This window comes from Spermophilus citellus (assembly GCF_964194105.1).
Source record: "Spermophilus citellus genome assembly, chromosome: 14".
In the NCBI taxonomy this organism is placed as follows: Eukaryota; Metazoa; Chordata; class Mammalia; order Rodentia; family Sciuridae; genus Spermophilus; species Spermophilus citellus.
Window position 1 is genome coordinate 31,418,578 of NC_138194.1, and position 16,844 is coordinate 31,435,421.

The window sequence follows — 16,844 nt, forward strand, 5'->3', positions numbered from 1 at the left end:
TTACTAATAGGGCATTATGTAAAATTGTGGATGTGTAACCGACGTGATTCTGCAATCTGCATTTGGGGTAAAATTGGGAGTTCATAACCCACTTCAATCTAATGTATGAAATATGATATGTCAAGAGCTTTGTAATGTTGTGAACAACCAATAAAAAAAGTAGCATTTATACACAATGGAATATTACTCAGCATTAAAAAAGAACAAAATCATGGCATCTGCAGGCAAATGGATGGAGTTGGAGAAGATAATACTCAGTGAAGTCAGCCAGTCCCCCAAAAAGCAAGTGCCGAATGTTTTCTCTGATATAACGGGGGTGATTCATAGTGAGGTAGGAAGGGACAGCATGGGAGGATTAGACTAATTCTATATAGGGAAGAGAGGTGGGAAGGAAAGGGAGGGAGAAGGCGATTAGCAAGGATGGTGGAATGTGATGGTCATCATTATACAAAGTACATGTATGAGACTTGAATTGGGTGTCAATATACCTTATATACAAACAGAGATATAAAAATTGTGGTATATATGTGTATTAAGAATTGTAATTCGAAAAAAAAGTACAAGTATAATGGCATAAATTGGCATGAACATACTTTATATACAGAGATACGAAAAATTGTGCTCTATAAGTGTAATAAGGATTGTAATGCATTTCACTGTTGTCGTGCATTTAAAAAAATAATAAAATCAATAAAAAAAGAATGTCACAATGACACCCATAGCACTACCAAGTGATGGTCAACCATCCATCATTACGTAAGAGCATAATAAAAGAGGATGTACTAAGCAAAAAAGTGGAGAGATGGGTACAAACTTCCCCAGCATAAAGCTCAAAGAATATGCCATTTTGACTATGGGCCAATTTCTTATCACAAAACACAGCTCCTGCTAATTATTATCCCAAAACTCTCTAAGCTTTTGCATTCCATAATTCTCCATTTTAGATATGAGAAGAGAAAATTCATTTGTTCTGCAATAAAATATAGCCAAACATTCTATTTAGTGTCCTACAGATATACCCATGCTATAGATGCCAAAGTAGACAACACTCTTAACCAAAATTATTATTTGAAATTTTTTTAAAGATATAATAGAAATGTAGTCTTTCATACAGTGTATTCCTTGAGAAGTTTCACATTATTCTTTTTAATCAAGTAGTTCTCCTTATCCATGGTTTTGCTTTCAATGGTTTCAGTTACATGAGGTTTCAAAATGCTACACGGAAAATTACAGAAATAATGCATTCACAAATTTTAAATTGCATATTGACCTGAGTAGCATGATGAAATCTCATGCCATCCTGTTTCAGCCTGTCCAAGATATGAATCGTCCCATTGTCCAGTGTATCCACAATGTATGTGCTACCCCCCTACTAGTTACTTAGAAGCTGTTACAGGTATGAGATCTACTGTCATGCTGTCACAGTGCTGCAGTGCAAGTAACCCTTATCATTCTTCATAATGACCCCAAAGTGCAACAGTAGGGTTCCTGGCAATTTGGATGTGCCAATAAGATTCTGTAAAGTGTTTCCTTTTAGTAAAAAGATGAAAATTCACAACTTCAGAAAGAATAAAAGTATACATGCTGAGGTTGCTAAGATCTGTAGGAAGTTTTTGTTGACAATTTCTTACTATGTCAAATTTATAAATTAAACTTTATTATAGGTATTAATATATAGGAAAAACCACGGTATATACAGAATTTGGTACTACTCAAGTTTTCAAGAATCCACTAGGTGTCCTGGAATAAATATATATATATCCTCCTCTGAAAAGCAAGTGGAGGAAGAGTATTAAATACTTAAAATACTTAGGAAATTTTTATGGTAATTTCTTTGTAAGTAAAAATATTATTTTGAACAAAAATAATGATTCCCTCATCCATCTTTCATAAATTCATAAATCATATAGATAGCATATTAGATCAGGGAAATATACACTTTTGCTTATAAGCATCATCTAGCAGAGGTAATTGCGTCCCACAGCTTCTGCCAGAGTAGGGTGTTCTTTCCTAGCAGAAAGAAACTGTTGAAACATAAATTCATGAGTGAGACACAGAGAAATGAGGCCGGGGGCTTTCAAGTATCAGGTCTCAGGAACAAGTTCCATCTACAAGAGAAAAGGCAAAAGATTGGGATGAAAAGATCCCTAAGGTGTTTGGGAACAAAAGCACAAGCAAATAATCCCAGTCTAGATGATACCCTAGATGAGGGTATGAGGGTGTGAGGTGTGTGTGTGTGTTTATATCTTGATATGAAAAGATAGTATATATTTAAGTTATATACAGGCCCTAAGCTGCCTATAAAGCTGAGGGTTGTAATAGGGGCTGAATACTTTGATGTACTCCTAGAGGTTGAACATGATTGTGTAGGCATGTTTGATAGTTGTCTCATGTCAAGTACCATGCCAGTTCCACACACTAGAAACCAGTATGCTGAGATATAGAAACCCAAAGTCTAGTAGAAGCCCCAAAATGTTTGACAAAAACACTGTGATGATTGTGGCCAAGGACAAATTAGGTTGACCTTATCATTAAGAATAATGCCACTATAAAATTACTAGAACACAGGGAAGTAAAGGCTATCCTTCTAACTGTATAGAGCATGTGCAAAACAAAAATCAGGGCTGGGAAATCACAGCCCTGGAGCACCATAGATAAAGGTGAGAACCAAGCCATGAGATGCCGGCACAGGGGACAGTGTGGGACAAGGCACTCCTGGGAAGCCCTGAAAGGAAGATGCACCCTCACCTTGGAAGTATGGTACTCCAGTGTTGTTTTAAGACCTGCCCAGGACCAATTCCCTGATTCCTGTGAAGGAAAATCCATGGGAAGCAGATTTGGGTCCTGATGTCTCCTTCATGTTATCCCCACTCCATTTGTAGAATATTTCTCTTTATAATAATAATTATCATTTTTTATATTTATTTTTTTAGCTTTAGGTGGGCACTTTATCTGTATTTTATTTTTATACGGTGCTGAGGATTGAACCCAGTGCTTCATGCATGGTAGGCAAGCGCTCTATACTGAGCCACAACCCCAGCCCCTCTTTATAATTATTTTTAGATCTTTCACCATTATCTGAAAATGTACATTTTTTTGTGTGTGTGGATTTCTTACTCAACTCCCTGTAGGGAACGTTTATTTGCTTTGACTATTTAACTATTTGTCATAGGCTGAATGTTTGTGTCCCTGCCACCCCACCCCACCCATTTATATATATTGAAGCTAAGTCCCCAGTGTAATGGTATTAAGAAAATGGGCTTTGGGAGGTGATTAGGCCATGAGGGTGGATCCCAGGTGACTAAAATTAGTGCCCTGAAGAAAATAACCCTTGATGGTTCTCTGACCTCTTGCACCATGTGAGATTACAGTGAGAAGAAAATTGTCTTCCTTACATAGGAAAACTTAAATATAATAATCTTTTCTTGGGATAATAAGGGCAGGATCTCAGTAATCTCCATCTTTTTGAATTTCCAGTGATCCAAGCACCCAATGTAAGTCTCCCGTATGTTAATGTCTAGTATACCTGACTGGAACCAGTGTTTCAGCATTGTTTGAACCTTCCTGAGAAATGAAACATCGAATAACTTTTTCTCTTTTTTTAATCAGCAATGATATTTTATTGTGATTAAAGATACTTAACACAAAACCATCATCTTATTCATTCTAAGTACATAGTTTGGAAGCATTGAATATGTGCACACTCTGAAACCATCACCACCATTTGTCTCCCAACCCTATTCATCTTCCTCAACTAAAGCTCTGTGCTGATCAATGAAAAACTTTCCCTTCTCCCAGTCCCTAGGAACCACCTTATACTATCTATCTTCTCTGTGAATTGGCGTACTCTAGACACACACATATGTGGAATCACACAGTATTTGTCCAATTGTGACTGACTCATTTCACCTAGCTTAGTGTCTTCAAGGTTCATCCATGTTATAGCATGTGTCAGAATCTCTCTCTCCTTTTTAAAAAATTGCATAATATTCCATTGTATGTATCTACCACATTTTCTTTGCCTATTCATCCAGTAATGGACACTTGTGTTGCTTCCAATAGCTTATTTTTATTCTTGTTATGTAGGCCATTTAGTCTGTCCCATAGAAGCACATTGAGATTCTGCCCTTATTATCCCAAATATGTGGTATGCCTACCACCTTCAATTCACCCAGGCCTGTGTCCTCAGGCCTTCAGTGAGTGACTATCCTTCTAGAGGACTCTGAAGGCCCTCAGCACATCTATGATCCTTCCCAGCCTTGAATTTTGACAACAGCTTCAGTTATAGCAAAGTCCTTCTCACAATTACAAACCCAATTCAAATATCAGCTTCTCTCTGTAAGTCTCTTTCCTCAAATTCTCCCCTGATAAGTCCAAAATGCTTTGTGCACTATAACATTGCCAGTTATGATAAATTGTGTGTATGTATATAGATAGGTGTACACACACACACACACACACACACACATACACAAATGCGTGGACCTACATGTATATAACTGTGTATATAACTATGTATATTTTCCCCCTCTATGTAATAGGTTTGCACTAACTATGTCTTTAAACCCCTGAGACTTAGTTCAGTATCGGGTACATAGTTGACACTCAATAAGTATTTTTTAATGAATTAATAAAAAAATGAAATTAACTAAAAAACTCTGTTTTTACTATTGCATAAACCTGAAAAAGTAATTGGAAATACATTGTGTAAGTAATTTACATCCTTTGTCCTCCAAAATAGCCTAGTGTGGTCTTCCTCCTGAATTTCAATATGAAGCTGTCAGTGAACAGGAGAGCTCGTATCAAGAAAGGATTAGATGATTTAACAAAAGGAAGATTTGAAAGAGACATAAAAGAAGGAAGAGCTGTCACAGGCTGGCACAGCGGCATTGTCTTCTCATAAGCCGTCTGCTTCCTTCTGTGGTTCAAGGGCACCTGAGTACAAGGCTTCAACTCAGAGGGCCGAAAGGATCAGATCTCTATGCAAAGCTGACCCACACTCAAAGTGCAGGACTTCCTTTACTGACTTCCAACTCCCAGGGGCCTCAAGTACAAACAGCATCTCTCTGGAAAGATGGAGCTGGCAAGATAACAGATGGGGGCAGCGGATCAAAACGTGCCTCTGACAAGGAGCAAGTGAATGCTGCCGACTTGACTGCAGAAAAATGCTACAATTTATTTCAAGGAAGAAACATTCACTGAAACACCAAAAGAGATTAAATAAAGCTTTCTGCCTGTGGGCCACCTTAGTACCCCTTCAAGGTTTCAATTGTTATCTGAAAATATTGTGAATGTTGGCACAATTTGCTTTGACTAGCAAGGACCCAGCACTAGAAAAGAAGTGCCTAAATTGCAAATGAGACCACTGACATAAATGTGTGGGGAAGACACAGATAAGGAGGCCGTGCTCACACAGTCAGTTATTTTCATTTAATTTTCTTAACTGATCAAATTTACTACCCAGACCTTAAAAGATTTTTCAGCCAAGAATAACCTGCAAATGTGTTTTAAATATATGCATTAATATCTCTTACTATTAAAAGAAAGAATATGACAAATCAGACATTTATCTCCTTCTGCTGAGTCCTGGTATTACGTAGAAATGCCTCAATTGGCAAGACTTGGAGGATAGAAAGGGGGATTAAGTGTCCCAATTTTTCAAAACTTCCAACCCAGCAGGTTTGGTTTTAGCAATTTTACATATTGGCCATCTGCCAGAGAGTTTTCATGACTTCAAAACATTTGAAAATAGACATTATGGAAAACTGTGTAGTAGTTCCTCCAAAGACTAAAATTAGAACTACCATAGGATCCAGCCATCTCTCTACTGGGCACATATGCAAAGGAAAAGAATTAGTGTGTCACAAAGATCCCATGTTTACTGCAGCATTATTCACAAGAGTCAAGATATGGAATCTAGCTAAGTGTCCATTAAAGGATGAATGGATAAAGAGGATGTGATATAAATACACAATGGAATACTATTCTGCCATAAAAAGTATAAAACGTTTTCAATGAACATATCATAGAGGGAACTGGAGGATATTAGCTTAAGTTAATGAGCCAGACACAGGAAGGCAAATACCACATGATCTAACTCATTTGTGAAATCTGAAAAAAAAAAATCTGATATCATAGTAGAATGAAGTAGAGTAGAGCTTACCAGAAGCTGGGACAAGATTGATTAACCGCAAGAAAATTACATCAAGATAGGAGAAATAAATGGCTGTGTTTTCTTGCACCACAGAGTGACTATAGTTAACGATATTATATTGCACATTTCAAAATAATCAGAAAAGAGGACTTTGAATGTTATTGCCACCAAGACATGAAAAATGTTGGAGGTGATGGATATGCTAATGACCCTGAGTTGACCATTGCAGTTATCACACTATACCCATAAATATAATTACTATGCCCCAATCCCCAAAAAACAAACTATTTTAAACATTTTAAAAATCACTTATACAAAAAGAATAGAAACCTAAGGACAACAGAATCTTGTACAAAGGAGTAGGTTTCAGATTTAGAAGACCTGGGAGCTAGCCCCAGTCTACCACAATCTAGACCTGTAATGCTGGACAAACCACACAACCTCTCTAGTCCTCAATTTTCTCATTTGGAAACTGAGATATAAAACTATAGTCCATTTTGGTTCAAATATTCTGAAATGCAAAGAAAATTTTAGAATGACATGAATCGTCCCTTGTGAAACTGTAAATACAATCTCCACTTGAGATTTTTTAAAGAAATTTTATTTCATTAATAACAGTGACAGTCTATATTTTCAATGAGATATGTGTAAGTCATTTATCTTTAGATAGATGTTTCTGATAACTGGTGCTAAATCTCAAGCCTTTCCTTCAAAATCATCCCTGTTGTTTTTGGTTTCCTGATTAGAAAATGTGAATATCTGAACAGACCTCCTATTCAATTTGCTTGACTTATTAATTATTAAATTATGTGGTTCAATTAAACTGAAATGGAGATCCCTTGCACCCCAAGGTAATTAAGAGAATATGAGCTCTAATTCATAATTCAAAACTCATAAAGATGTGATTGGATGAAAGATGCTTGCCCAGGAGCTCAAGGCTCTCCCATATGTCACAGCAAGTGTTTCTTTATGTTGCCAGTAAAATCTCAACTGTATATCTAAGTAATTATATAGTCACCACCTTTAGATATATACCAACCAGATAAGCAAACACTAAAACTTGATGAGTGTCAGGTTTCCCGACATCTCTCAGTTAACTTTCATAATCATCACAACCCCCCAAAGTGTGTGTGTGAATAATCAAGAAAACACCAGAGAGATTAATTATACTGCCCAAGGTTACATTTAGTAGTATCAGCAATCTGAAATCAAGCACAGGCTTTGAAATCCCATTCTTTGCCCTAGCCACTACACTGTTTCTCTTAACAACAGAATTTTTCTTTGAGGGTAGTTGGAAACCCTCTGTATTTAAGTTCAGTGCAAGGTCTCTGTGGGAGAAAGGAGAATCCTTACTGGTGAAGTTCCTTCCATCTAGTTGACAGACAAGAGACAGAGGCTGTAACCCAGGGCAAAGGCAGCTCGTATGGAAATGCTCAGTGAGCAATATGACCCACCGTGCTGAGAATCACAGGGAAGGAGGAGATCATAGGCTGCATGGAGAAATCTTCATGCCAGAGATAGGATCTGAGCAGAGCTTTGAAGGAAGAAGGCTTGTGTACAATGAGAAAGAGCAAAACCAAGAAGCAAGAATGAAAGCAACACACAGAGGTCACAGTGATGTCTTGAGCAAACTTTGGGGGAAAGGAAAAGTTTCCTAATTTCATTTTAATGCCACACTTTAAAACATGCATACATATGTCTCATACACATAAACACACAGATACACACACACACACACACACACACACACACACACACTGCATGTAAATATTATACAATAAAACTTGAAAATATTTAGCAAGACACATTCTGAAAACATGAGAATCTTCCAGGAATACAATACCTATAGTGTGGAGGAGCTGGGGAGATTTGGCAGATGAACTGACTTGAACAAAACAATGGAACAAATACAAGTTCAGGATGATGAATACTATTACAAAGAAAAAATAATAAAAGCCCTATATAATAGTCATTTTCATCTATTTGCAACCATGATAAAAACACTTTTGTTCACTGATGGCAAATTATTTTTAATGCATAATCCTGGAAAATCTTACATGTTTCTCTGGTTTTTATCCATTCAGTGGCCACTTGTAGTGCTTGTTAAATGATGCTAAAGTCAAGGAAGCTCTATCCAGGCCCTTGGATGTATTTTAATAACATTATCTTTCTCATCTTCAGTCACCCAGTGACCTTCACCTTGAAGACACAAAGTTTATATGGTACAGAGTGATTTAGATTAGTTAGTGTGTCAGAGTCAAGAGGGGATGTTAGTCTCCTTCACTACCATATCCCCAGAGCCCATATATAAATTGGTATATAGTAACCACTCAATTAATTTGTTTTGAACGCACAGATGAGGGAGAGAAGAGGTGTGAAAAAAGAGGAAAGAAAGTGAAGCCACTTGGCGTTATTCTTATCCTTCATTTCCTTTCCCCAAATACTTTATTCCTTTTTTTAATATTTCTTTTTTTTTTTTTTTTTTTTTTTAGTTTTTGGTGGACACAGCATCTTTGTTTGTATGTGGTGCTGAGGATGGAAACCCGGGCCTCACACATGCCAGGAGAGCGCACTACCACTTGAGCCACATCCCCAGCCCCTCCTTTTTTTTTTTAACTTGAGGATTCATTTCACAAATATTTAAGAAGCACCTTTTACATGCTAGTCACTCTTCTAGATGCTGGGCCTACAGCAGCAATCAAAAAAGACCAAAAAAAAAAAAAAAAATCCCTGCCCTCATGTAGCACTTTCTAATGAATGCACACTCAGGTGTAATCTCTTTTGTTTTTATCCCTATGTTTTGCAGAATGTGAAAACATACCCAGCAGTTAATTTAATTAAAATAAAAGTTTATTGTAAATTTTATTGTCATTAGATTATGTTTGTGTGTGTGCACAGGCATATATGTGTATTTTCATAAAAGAAGTTAACTGGTTTTCAATTAGCAGGTGGTAAGATATTTTTTTTGCAAGTTAATTAGGTCTTCCTAAACTGTTGAATTATAAACTACTACAAAATAGATAATATTGCTCTGGTATTGGGGTGGTGTGTTCTGGGAAAAGAATAAAAAATAAATTCATTTTGGAATAATGATATTATCACATTTTAAAAGGTTCTGGCAAGGAAATGATAATGTAACTCTTTAAAGTAATTGGACATGATCTAAAGTTGTTACAGTCTAACAAGGTCAGATGAAAATTAAGTTGCAACCTTAATTTCACATTTCTGAACATGGCTCATGTGTGCAGACATCTGGCTTCATTTCAGCAGAGATCAATTGGGTGGGAGGTGTTGGCAGTGTACATAATTTGCCTCCGTCTTCCAGTAATCACAGTCAAACTTTTTTTGATTAAAAGAAAGAGAATCCTTGCACAATGTGATCCAAAGTTACACATGTTAATGTGACCAAGACTCTGTTAAACTGCTCATGAGTATACACAGTGCTGTTCAGAACTCTATTTACAGGCACAATTTACAGTGCTAAGGTAACATTTCATTCATATTCCCTCCCCAAGCTAAGGATGGCTGGGTTGTAATGTAAGCCATTCCCTATGCAAGATCAAGTCTATGCAGCAGAGTGAACAGCATTAGCCTTTTGTAACCCTCAGGCATCTCTTCACCTCACAATGGCGCCTGCGCCAATGCATTTCCTCACTGCAAACCATAGCTTAACTACTTCTTTTTTTCATTAAACTGCTTTCTTCAAAATCCTAGCTGGATTTTCATTCCTGGATTTGTTTTCCTTTTCCTAGTTTACAAAGATGAAAGTACCTAGCTTCCATATTTGTCTTAATTTCCGTTTTCCCTTTTTATGCTTATACTTGTGACATTTTGCCATAAATCCTCTCTGGGGGGGGGGGGGAGAATGACTAACTACATCTTAAGGATTATTTTTAATCTCTTCATGTATTGTATTTAATTATATCAGGATGCTGATGACTTTCACACTTTTCCAGAGAGAAAAGGGGGCCACTCAGGGACTAGTATCTTCTTCCTGCAGGTACTCCATAGGAGCTGTAGTTTCTCAAATACTGTCCTAAAGGCAACCCTGTTACATGACTTCTCCAATTGGATCAAATTATTTCTTACCCTAAAAAAAGTCTGCACAGCCTTGGAGCCTATGGTTATAGAAAGAATGGTAGGTGTCTAGTCTTCAAGAAACATGGACTTCATTCATGGCTCTAGTAACAACTTGCTATGTACACATCAGCCAAGTCATTTCAAGATTTTTATAGGTTTGAGTGTTTCATTATTTGGGGGCTGATAACACTTCCAGCCTCTCCCCCACTAAAAAGAGTATTACAAGAGTAGGATGAAAACTCCTTAAAAAAAAGCAAAATCTTGTAGAAAAAGGTAACAACATTAAGTTTTAAGTATCCGCTTCACAGAAGGACTCAGATGATATTGAATATGTATAAATATGAGCTCTCTTTTTCAGTAAAGTGATATCTCATTTTCCTGGCATTTTTTGGAGAGTGTTCCATGCTAAGCTAAGACTTTCAAGAAATATTTCTAAATCTTGCATTTCCGCATACTGAAGTAAACACATTTTGCATTTTCTTGGAAAGGCATTGGTTATTGTACAATGCTGCACAAAACAAGTAAATAAGAAAATTAATGCATTTAAAAGATGTTAAACTTTTGAGAGCCTCAAGGGCCATTGAGATATGGAGGGTGTTTTACCCTTTCACTAAATGGCCCTGGGTGTGCTGCTTCTGCAATACATTTGGTCCTCCATATCCATGGCTCATGCAAGTAAAATTGTATCTGTACTAACACTACAGACTATTTTCTTTGTCATTATTCCCTGAACAATATACTGTACAACTATTTAAATAGTATATATTGTATGAGGTAATCTAGAGATTATTTAAAATATAAGGGAGAATGCAAACGCAACATCATTTTATATATAGTCTAGAGAGCCCACTGGTTTGGTATCCATTGGGAAAGTGGGTACCCTGGAACCAATCTTCCCCTTCTTGGTCTATTCCCTAAAGACCTAAAAAGAGCATGCTACAGGGACACTGCTACATCGATGTTCATAGCAGCACAATTCACAATAGCAAGACTGTGGAACCAACCTAGATGCCCTTCAATAGACGAATGGATAAAAAAAGTGTGGCATTTATACACAATGGAGTATTACTCTGCACTAAAAAATGACAAAATCATAGAATTTGGAGGGAAATGGATGGCATTAGAGCAGATTATGCTAAGTGAAGCTAGCCAAGCCCTAAAAAACAAATGCCAAATGTCTTCTTTGATATAAGGAGAGTAACTAAGAACAGACTAGGGAAGAAGAGCACGAGAAGAAGACCAACGTTAAACAAGGATGAGAGGTGGGAGGGAAAGGGAGAAGGGAAATTGCATGGAAATGGAAGGAGACCGTCAGGGTTATACAAAATTACATACAAGAGGAAGTGAGGGGAAAGGGAAAAATAATACAAGGGGGAGGAATGAATTACAGTAGAGGGGGTAGAGAGAGAAGAGGGGAGGGGAGGGGAAGGGAGGGGGGATAGTAGAGGATAGGAAAGGCAGCAGAATACAACAGACATGAGTATGTCAATATGTAAATCAATGGAAGCGTAACTGATGTGATTCTGCAATCTGTATACGGGGTAAAAATGGGAGTTCATAACCCACTTGAATCAAAGTGTGAAATATGATATATCAAGAACTATGTAATGTTTTGAACAACGAACAATAAAAAAAAAACATAAAAAAAAAGACTATCCCAGAGACATAGCTACTTTCTGTCTCTGATTGCTATTATCTCTCCTTGGCTGTCACAGGCCATCATCTCTCTTTGTGGTCTTTCCCATTTTCCCTCTTATCTTGCATATCACTTTGTTGGGGAAAGACACGTATTGTAAGACAAGACATGGAATTTGCCACTCAGAGACATTTTTCTTTTTTTTTCATTTTCATTGTTAGGGATTTTTAATTTCAATTTTTGTTAGAAATATTTACATGATTTCAAAGTCTAATTATAGAAAAAATAAACATATTCAAAGAAATATAACTTATATTCCATCTTCTCCATCTTATTTTCTTCCTCTCGCAAGGGAAGCCTGTTTCTAGATTATTTTAAAATTTATGGGGCCAGTGTTGTGGCTCAGTGGTAGAGCGCTTGCCTAGCATGCATTAGACACTGGGTTTGATCCTCAGCACCACACGAAAATGAAATAAAGATACTGTGTCCATCTACAACTAAAAAATAAATTTAAAAAATTTTATTTTAAATATAAGCAGTATATTTTGAAATCTCTATTTGATAAACAGAATGGTGGATAGCATTTTATTCATAGTGCTTTTATTTTCAGTTAAATATATCTTGGTGATAATTTCATAGTAGTTTACAGGGATATCTCTCATTTCTCTATCATGGTTTTCCACTGTGCAAATATGCCAGTTTATTCAATATTTCCTGTGTTGATGGGCATGTGGGTTGTTCCTAATCTTTTCCTATTGAAAATGGTGTTGCAACGAGTAGCTTTGCACTTTCTGTATTTTTGCAAGTTTAGCTTTGGGAGATTATTAGAACTGCGATTCCTAGATCAAAAGGTAAGTGCATGCAAGTTTGTCAGATGCTGCCAGATTCCCTTCCACAGGCAAACGGTGTGTATGTTAGTAATGTATGCGAGAAGTGAGTGCCAGTTTAGAAAGTTGTCAGAGACATTTTTCTGTCCTTCTTTTTGCTACCTATGTTACAAATGCTTGGAGATTGGTAATTTCTTGAGATCTCTGTTATATATCTTCTTGGCATTTATAAGCCCTGTGTACACACAATATATTAAATCATTACTATTCAATTAAAATGTTAACTGGTGAGTATACCTCCAGATGTATTAAAAACTATTGTATCATTTTTAAGATGATACGTCTATTATCAAAAAGTAATGGAAGTTTATGCCTGGTGACTGCTAAACCATCCCAGGTGCTTAATTACCATATTCCTTCATTTTTAGCATACCTGAGTAAACAATTTAATGTTTCTGAAGCTGAGATAAGTCTTACCATTGATGTGCATATTTAATGTGATATTCCTTTGATTTCAGAAAAGCTGGATTAATAAGATGCATCTTTAATTGACAAATTTTTAGATTAAAGAAGTAGGATCATTTTTATAGTTACTGCACACAAAATTTAAAGAGGCCAAGAGTAGCTACTGTGAGAAAAGAAGAAATATTATAGATACTATTAATACAACCTTTAATTCTCATCATATTCCCCTGCCCACACCATTACCTCCTCCCATAGGCCAAAGATAAGTATTAACTTTGGCAGATAGCCTTTCATTCCATTTTTGCATTTTAGCTTTATGTTTCATATGTATAATTTAAAATATCCATTATGTCATAAATGTTTTATGTTAAAGAGTGACATAGTATGATGGTTTACACTTTATTTGCTTCGCTCTACCATATGCTTTGAGAATTATGCTTATCTATGGAAACCATTATATATGTAGCAATATTTCATCTCTTTTAACAGTTGGATGATCTATTACATTTTCTTACAAATTATATGTTTACTTCTCTATTCATAGATATTTAATTCTTGCAAATTTATGCTGTCATAAATAATCTCCAGTGAGTGTGCTTGTTCATGTTCCTGTGTTTGTGCACCAGAATGTCTCACAGTGGTGTGCTGGACCTGGCTCCAATGACTGGTGAGACCCTGTGGTACACATCTCTTCCCAACTCCACCTTCAATGATGTAATGTTTGTAGCTTGAATACAACCATGGTGGGAACATTTATGGTATGGAAGGTGACAAATCTACATATCAAGTCCACACCCCTGCACTGGAAAGCCAGTTGCAACTCTTTGCCAGCCTACCCTGACATTTATCAGCAGGACATTAGGTGTGTATTCCCAGAAGCAGCATGTCCAACTATTAGAGGAGGGTTATTTTCACTTTTTCTGGCTGCAACCAAAATTGCTATGCCACATGTACTCTCACCCATAAGCATATGAAAGTATTGCCTCCACAACCACTTTACAAAGTCTTCATGTTGCCAGATATATTAAAAGGTGGTATTGCATTACTAGTTGCATTTTCTCATTAACCAGTGAAATTGAATATAATTTCATATGTCTTCATAGGAATGGTAGACAAAAAACACAATTTGAGTCAAATGTATGAAAGATGATATATCATGAGCTATGTAATGCTTTAAATAATCAATAAAAAAAAATTTAAAAAATTAAAAAAAGATTTCCATGCATTTAAATCTCCCTGCCCATTTTTAAAATGGCCTTTTTCTCATTGAATTATAGGAGCTCTTTACATAACCTAGAAAATTAATCTTTTTCTGTTACACAATATACAAATACATTTTATCAATCTGTTGTGTGTCTTTTAACCTTGCTTATGGTGTTTGCCATGCACTAATAGTGTGATCTTGAGAAAGTTACTTAATATCTATGAATCTCAAAGTCTTCAGGTATAAAGTGAATAATAATAGTACCTTCTTCACTGCTTTGTCAGAAGCAAATTAACTGATGCATGTGAATCAGTGATTAGCAATTATTATTTCATTATTGTCATTATCATGTTATTGCTCTACAAAACTTCTTGGTTTTGATACAGACTTTTTTCCGCTTTTATGATTGTTTGTTGAAGAAATATTCCCAAATTCAAGATGTGGGGGGATAGAATTTCTCTTTGCAGTTTTAGAATTTTTCATGTTTGGGTTACTTATAAATTTGTTGCTGAATTTTTCTTTTTGTCCTGAGTACCTAATCAGAATACCTGCAGCATATAGGTGCTCAATAAATGCTTATACGAAGAACAGGGGGAAGGTTGGATTAGCATTAATTTCTTGTAAGTGGTCTTGCCAAGAAACTCAAAGGGGAGCAAGCAGAATGGAGAGCTTATGAGATAAATTAAACTATATTGTGACCTATTAAAATGAAAATTTCTTATTTTCTTGCCTTACTGATGTCAAATCTTACAGAAGATCTAACAATTGATGACTTCTAAGATGAGCAAGGACACTTGGTGTCCACGGTTTGAGACTTTTCTTATGTACAGTGATGAGATGAACTCTTTGGTTTTCTTCCTAGAGAATTCCTGTAGCTTTTAGGTCCTAAACTGACTCTCCATGAATCATGTTTATTTCTCCACATATTCTTGAAATTCCTGGGGGGAGGAATCCAATGCAAATTCACATTAAGGAAGTAGAATAGGAGAACATTGATTCTCAGGCTTCCATTCTTTCCATTATCTGCCAAATATCTACACCAAGATGATCTATTTGGGTGGACCATAGGCCTAGTTTATGAAATTCTCAATCCTAAGTAGTATCTATTCCAAGTAGCATCCATACACTAGGCAGACAACAGTATGATTACTAATAACTAGAAAGTCCTCATACTCAAAGTTTGGGAACCATCAAACTAAATAATAAGCAATAAAAATATATATTTCTTAATTTTTGCCTAAAGGACAAAATTTCACTTTCTTGCCAACTTGAAATGTCAAAAAGTTGATTTTTGATTCATTGGCACCTTCTATTTACTCGACAGTTTTTATTTCACTCATCAAACAATAATATTATTCAAATGTTAATTTCCTTGAGATAAGAATTTATTAGTTTTCTAATAACTCTCCCTATTCCCTTGAGTTACACAATGCAAATTTCTAATATGTAGCTTGCTTCCTTCTACCAAACTAAAATAATCTGGTTTACAAGTAGCTTTTTTTAAAAGTCAAAAATTTTTAATTTTTTGTTATAGATGGACATAATATCTTTATTCTATTTATTTACTTATTTTTATGTGGTGCTGAGGATCAAACCCAGAACCTCACATGTGCAAGGCAAGTGCTCTGCCACTGAGCTACAACCCCAGCCCTACAAGTGGCTTTTGATTTTTGCATTAATCATTTTGTGTTCAGGAACTTTCTATGCACAAATTTGGGTTTTCAGAATCAACTCATAAGTGCATGTTTCAATGCACATGCAGCTCATGCCTTAGACAGCATCTGCACTTTTGCATGAGGACCACCTAGATGAGTCAGCAGTCTGGGATCAGTTCCTAGACTAAAGCATGGAAGTTTATAAAAATTGATGAAAATGGAGAAAATAAGAGTGATGATATTAAGGAAAAAAATGGAGAAAAATAAAAATCTTCAACATGCTAAGATGCATATACATTATTTTATGTAATATATAAAATAGGCATCTCATTACTGGTTTTATTTGCATTTTCTCACAAGCCAGTGAAGTTGAGAATATTTTCATAGGCATAGTAGACACAGGGATTTCCATTATATATATTATATATATGTATATGTATGATGTATGTATATATAATATGTATGTTATATAGTGTTTATTATATGTGTGCATATACACCTGTGTAATCATCTTTATAATTAAAGATTTATAATTATAAATTACAAATATTATAAATAAAGATTTATAATTAATTATCAATTAATATTCAGTTGGATGCCATTAGTTTTAAAATGACCATTTGCACATATAATTTTGAATGGAAAAACAAATATAAACATGTATAAATTACTACAAATATATAAAGAGAAGTATTTCTAAAAAGTGAGATGTAATCATGGACTTCAATAAAATATCATCTATTCATTTAGGAGGTGGTGCTCTTGACTGCATTTGTCTCCTTCATTGGGCTCTGAGCTGTTAGGGTAGGACTGATTGATCTGT